The sequence below is a fragment of the Emydura macquarii genome, unplaced genomic scaffold (genome assembly GCF_026122565.2).
Source record: "Emydura macquarii macquarii isolate MOO-44397 ecotype Brisbane River unplaced genomic scaffold, CSIRO-AGI_Emac_v2 contig_1828, whole genome shotgun sequence".
Taxonomy (NCBI): domain Eukaryota; kingdom Metazoa; phylum Chordata; order Testudines; family Chelidae; genus Emydura; species Emydura macquarii.
The window spans coordinates 218175-224174 of record NW_027131965.1 but is presented as its reverse complement, the minus strand read 5'-3'; the positions used below and the strand labels follow the sequence as shown (position 1 = coordinate 224174).

The following is a 6000-nucleotide window of genomic DNA, read 5'->3' as shown; positions in this document are numbered from 1 at the left end:
GTCAGGCTGTATAGATTCAGAGTCTTATTGGTCACGAGGCACATGAGGGAGAAGAAGGAGAAATCCTGCTGATGGGTAGTGTCCGGGAAGGAAAAAAAAGACTGAGGTTTCCTGGGACGTTTTTGCCTCATTTTGCCTACATGCTTCCTCTTGTGATAGCATCGTAGGAGCAACTTCAAGCCCACCTTGCTAGCTCAGTTAGCAGCATTTCAACTTTTTAATTTGAAGGGCTAGGGTTCGAGCCCATATCACCCAAATTTAAGAGGTTGCCCAAAGCATTCAACTTAGCTTAGAATGCCTTTTGCCTGTGTTGCTCTTGACCAAATCTGACTTGTTATACTTTGACTTCTAAAAGTATTATTTGAACAGTGCCCATGAGTGTGTGAATTTCCCTAGTGCCTCCCCTCCCCACATAGTTAAGTGACACAGTTCCTGCCCAGGGAAGCAGAGAAACTAATTGCAGACACCACCTGATCCTAGGTGTACAAAGGAGCAGGGTGGGGAGGGGGGCAGCAGCAATGAGTTTATGAAGTTACTTCTCGAGGCATGGGCACGAAGGAGACACCAACGTGAGTTCCCTTGGGAGACGGGGATCTATGACTCGGGATATTTACCCAGAGCTCAGGGGGAATCAGGCAGGGGTGATGCAGCAAAAGGATCTGGGAACCTCTCTGCCCACTTATTTCCCCTTCTGCCATTCACAGTCTCTCTGCCTTTCTAACCCCATCCATCCCCTGTTCTCTCCCGCACTGGCAGAGCCTTGGTCACATTCCTGTTCTGAACGGCATTCACTCTCCCGTAGCTGGATCAGCTCCTGGAAGTGCTAATAGAAGCCACAGTCTGTGTCAGGCAATGCAGCAGCTCTGGGACTGGGGGACATTTGTGAAGCGGAGATGGGGAAGCTACTTCCAGCAAGAGAAAGCCCCTGTCCCAAAGTGAGAACTGCAGCTTGAGGTGGTGTTGAGGGATACAGGAAGGGCTGAGAGCGGCGGGGGCTGGGAGAAGGGATCCTATTTACAAACTCAAGACCCCTCCCCTCCCCTCCCCCAGCCTGAGGGGAGGAGCCACTGGACCTAGGACTGGGAGAAGGGAGGGGAGGCGGGAATTAGGGAGAACAAAAAGGACAGATAGGACACTGGGCAAGTCCTGGGTGTGGGAGCTCTGTGAAATAGAAGATGCTACTGCCTCCATGGGGAACTGGGTGGGAGGTTATCGGGGGTTGGGGAAGGGAGCTGGGTAGGGGTGATGAGGGTTGGGGGGCGAGCAGGGCCATCTTGCCTTGACTGAATTCACTCCAAATTTCAAGGCCCTCATCCCACAACAAACTTATTCACATGTTTTATTTTACATTTATTTTGCCGTATAACATGACGTTTTCAGTAGTGATACTACAGTTTTAACAGCTATTTCCCAGTAATTATTCATGATTCTTTTTGCCTAATAGCCAGGTGTGCATTTGTTATTGGAAAAGCTTGAATCATAAAGCTAAGATAGAGACTGGTTCCTGTGGACTAAGTGTGATTTTCTTTCAGACGCTCTTCCTAATATTAAACAAGTTGTGGAAGGCTTGAAAGTTTTGAGTATGTTTATCTAGCTACGCATCTATACGTAGATGCCGACAGTAATTTTATTGGACAAAACCAAAGTTAATACTCTTTGTACATGCAGAACCAATCCAAAACTTGAAACAAGTTGCCTGAAAGTGTGTTAATGCTCATATTTGCATCAATTTGACATCTTATCTAACTACTTTTTCAAAGTCTGGGATGTCATTTATTACATACATCTTTCTGGGAGCCTCTCTCCCCACTTATTTTTCCTTCTGCCCCTCTCAGTTTCCCCTTTCCCTTTTGAACCCTGCCCCTTCTGGCAGGCAGGCTTGGTCACTTTCCTTCCTGTTCCCAGGCATTCCCTCTCAGCCCTGGGTAGCTGAAGCAGTTCATTTCCTTCCTGCAGGTGTTGCTACTAGTCCCAACAGCCTGCATTTGGCAGTCAAGGCAGCAGTTGCAGCACACACAAGGCAAGCAGCAAAGCTGAGGCTGGTTCCAGCTGGAGAAAGGGCTGGCTAGGTGTGGAGGGACACAGGAAGGGGCTGGAGCAGCTGGGAGCATTGGGTGCTGGGAGAAAAGAGGCGGCAGCAGGAAGAACAAAGCACAGAGATCATCAGACACCGGGGCAGCAGTTCCTGGGTGTGTGGGGGTGTTTTGCAAAATAACAAGAGCTGCTGCCTCCATTTTGATCTGGGAGCTGAGCAGCTGCTGCTGCTTCCCGTAGTAGGGTCGGTGCTGGGGAGAGAGACACCTTCAGTGAAGCTTCCTCTGTGCCCTGCTGAGGTGAGGTGAGGTTCACTAGCTGCAACCAGCCCCCTGGGGCAGCCCCGGTCTCTGCCCACACCGGCCCCTGAGCCCGAGCCTCGGGGTGATTGAGAGAGACCCCGGCCCCCCTCCCCCCTTGGGAAGTGCAGGAAAGTGACTCTCTGCACAAGGGGCAGGATGGCCAGATGTCCTGATTTGATAGGGGCTGTCCTGATTTTTCACACTCGCTGTCTGGTCACCCTGCAGGGGGCTGGAGCCTCAGGTCTCTCACTCCTGGCAAGCTGCACCCTTGTAAGTGCTCCGCGGCAAGGCTCCGGGCTGAGTGAACAGCGAAGCTGCTGCTCTCGCTCTGCCTCTAGCTCTGGGCAGGATCTGCTCCCCAGAGGCAAAGCCGGGAGCTGAAGGCGGGCGGGGGGAGCAACAGAGCCGGCCCCGGTGGGGTTTCCCCTGTGCGTGTCAGGAAGGGAGGGATGGAGAAAGGGGAAAGTCAGGGTGAACTGGGGTGGAGTGAGCTAGCTCTGTGCAGGCGGGGAGAAGAGCAGAGGATGTGTGTGAGCGAGCGAGAGAGACGGACAGACAGACTGTGCTTAATTTTCTCACTTTCTTCTCAAATGTTGAAAAAGTTCTTCCCACTTCCTCTCTAATGATCCAATATGGATACAAAACCCATGTGGCTTCCCTCCTCCCCCTTTTCCTCAAAGTATGAACCTTTTATCCTCCCAGATTCCATCCCACTTCTTTCTATTTCTCAAATCCCAATTTAAAATGTCTGGTTTGGGATATTGTGCCACCCATTTTCTCTGTAGCAAGTTGTCCTTGTTCAGTGGAGAATCGTTGTCCTGAATCATTCCTTAAGTGGGAAGAAGGTTAGCGGGTGCTGCTTTGGAGAGCTCTGAGACAGGGCTGCCTTTGGGGTGGGGATGGAGTGGCCATTCTTTGCGAGCAACAGGGCATGGAAGGGGCACAGGAGGGGAAGGCAGGAACAAATGTTTCCAGGGGAGTATCCATTCCCAGCTGTTGTTTTCCCCCAGCTCAGCTCAGCTCCCCCCAGCCACTAGCCCATCTCCTATTCCATACCCCCTCCCAAGCCCTGTTTCACAAATGTCTTCCTGCCCCTCTGTGAATGGTGGTGGTGTGGAGGGGAACCATTACTTTGTGATTATTTATTGAACAATCCCTTCAAACTTCCCCCTTTTCTCTAATTATTGAATATCCCTCAGACCTTGGTGTTTCTTTCATATTAGCAGATACTTATTTTTGAGCCATTTTTTCTCCCTAATTTCTAAAGATTGATCTAAAATACCCTCCAAATTTGCCCCACTTGTTCTGCAGTTATATTACTAATTTAATAGGCTCTGAGATTTTTCCCTGTCAATCTAATTATAAAATATTAAGAAAGTATCATTAGCTTTTGTACTTTTCTCAAATTCTTGGTTATTGAAATAACATTCTTGCAAATGTTGCTCTTTTCCTCTCTGTTTAGGAAACATTGATAAGTAATTCACTCGTTTTACCTTTAATTAATATTGATTATTGATATAAAATCAGGCTGGAATAATTTAAATCAAGGCAATTTTAAATCAGCAATTTAAATAACCCAGTGGGAAGCCTTGATATAAACCATTGACATTTAATAAACTTTTCTATTTGTAGTAGTTGTTTTGTAAAGAAAGGCACATTCCCTTTGGTTGATACAACCATCAAAACATGTCTATTTAGTTGTAAATCAACGCTTTACACTATACTAGGTATGTTTTTGCTACCAAAGAGGGTACACTAAAACAAGAAAACATTAATAGCTTAATAGTTTCAGATTCTTATTAATTGTGCAGTTTTAGTACATTAGAAAATAGTGAATGATACATTATTTATGTACTAGATCATTAACTTTTTGCTAGTTTTAAGCTGCATTACAATGGTAACTGGAATTTAATTAAACACAAAACAGTGCATAACATTTATTTTTATTAAACTAAATAACCTTAAATATGGCTATGGAGACATAAACTTCTTTTATCAAAATATGTTTCATACTTACAACTAAGTGATTTATTAAACAGAGGGATTAACTATAATTAGTGAATTAAACTGATAATTTCAGGCCAGGCTGGGAAGATTTTCAAATGTGCCTGAGTGAAGAAGTTTCAGTTTACTTTCCTTGTTGGTGTCTCTTTGAATCCGAGGCTTTGTCCAAATGCCTGTGATGACTTTGCCAGTCTATGGCACCCAGTGGCACAGTCCCTGTGGCCCAAAGGACCAAGCCCTTAATACAGAACATGACCCTGCTGTACCATATTTATAAAGCTTGAGCTCAACTTAGATGGTTTTCCCCTGATTGATTCTTTATATAGAAAAGCAGACTTTAACTTCAAGTTTTTGATAGAGACCTGTGGATTCATCATATTTATTTAAATGTTTTAAGGGATTATTATAAAGTTAGGTCTTAAAATATTGTGTATTAAATTCAGATTCCATTTTAAACAGATTTTTTAAAATGTATTATAATTTAAATAATAAAATACAAAAATCTGATTTAAATTAGCATTACAAAAAATTAAATTAAAATTATCAGTTTGTATAGGCCCTGAGTAAAATCCCTCACGTTTTCCCATTTTCCACTCTAATTTGTGAAAACTGACCCAAAATACCTCAGATTTCCTCCCTTCTCCCTTTAATAATTACTGAACATTGAGATCACATCTCAGATTTTGCCATTTTCTATGTAATTATCAAAAATGAATGGAGAAACCCTCTCCATTTTAGAGGTATTCCCCATGTTTGTTTAATTGCATCATTTCTCCTTGTTTGGAGGGAACCTGTTGTCCTGAGTCATTCTCCATATTGGAAGTTGCAGGGGGAGGAGGGTTGATTTGCTGCTAATCAACTTTCCACTCTCATTTGAGAATCATTTGTGTCCCCCTTTATCGCCATTAAAATGTTGAATGATGAAAGTGGCGTGTCCCATATTTAGTACACACAAAAGTCAGTGACCTCCCCATATTTGGGGGATCAGTATCTCCCAACTACTAACCAGACAGTTGGCTGGACCCTTCTCTTTTCCCCAGATGGCAAAGAGTGAGGGATCCACTCCCCTTGGGGCAAAAAACTTAAATAGTTGAAAGAGGGAGGACAAATTTATGGGTGGGATGGTATGACAAGGTTGCTTGTGATAGTGGGGGCAGGGCTCAGCAGCACCAGGGCTCAGGTCCAGTTGATGCCTTATGTTCCTAAAAGCTCTTGCTTCAGAGCTGCAGTCAGCCACTTCTGGGGGTTAGGAAGGGATTCCCCCACCCCACGTGTTCTGGGTTTTTACTTTTTTTTTTTTTTGGTCTCCTTCCTCTGAAGCATTGGGACACTGGGTGGAGTGGGCCAGGGCTCCGAAGCAGCAGTTGCATGACTGGCTGGTCCTTGCTCATGTGCTCAGGGTCTCACTCATCCCCGCAGTGGGGTTGGAAAGGAATTTTCCCTCGGTCAGTGACCTTGGGGCTTCCCCCCACCTTCCTCTAAAGCGTGGAGAGTGGGTCACTTGCCAGGATTATCTGGCTGTATCTCAGATCATCCTTTCCCTGCCATTGCAGGGGCCTCAGGCAGTGGTGCACCTGGATCCCTCCACATCTCTTCCTAGGGCTCATGATAGTTTAGGCTCCTGTGGGCTGTATGGTCTCCTTTCAGTGGTTGGGTTTAG

At 45.6% G+C, this 6000-nt stretch overlaps 1 protein-coding gene across 3 annotated transcripts in view; it reads left to right on the top strand.

Moving 5' to 3' along the window:
• Nucleotides 1-1776: 1776 nt before the first annotated feature.
• LOC137159270 (zinc finger protein 436-like) overlaps nt 1777-6000 on the top strand; it is a 33210-nt gene continuing 28986 nt past the window's right edge. For all 3 annotated transcript variants that reach the window (XR_010921612.1, XM_067557433.1, XM_067557432.1), the window contains exon 1: nt 1777-2333. The gene's annotated coding sequence lies outside the window, so the exon portion shown is untranslated. The remainder of the gene's footprint in view (nt 2334-6000) is intronic.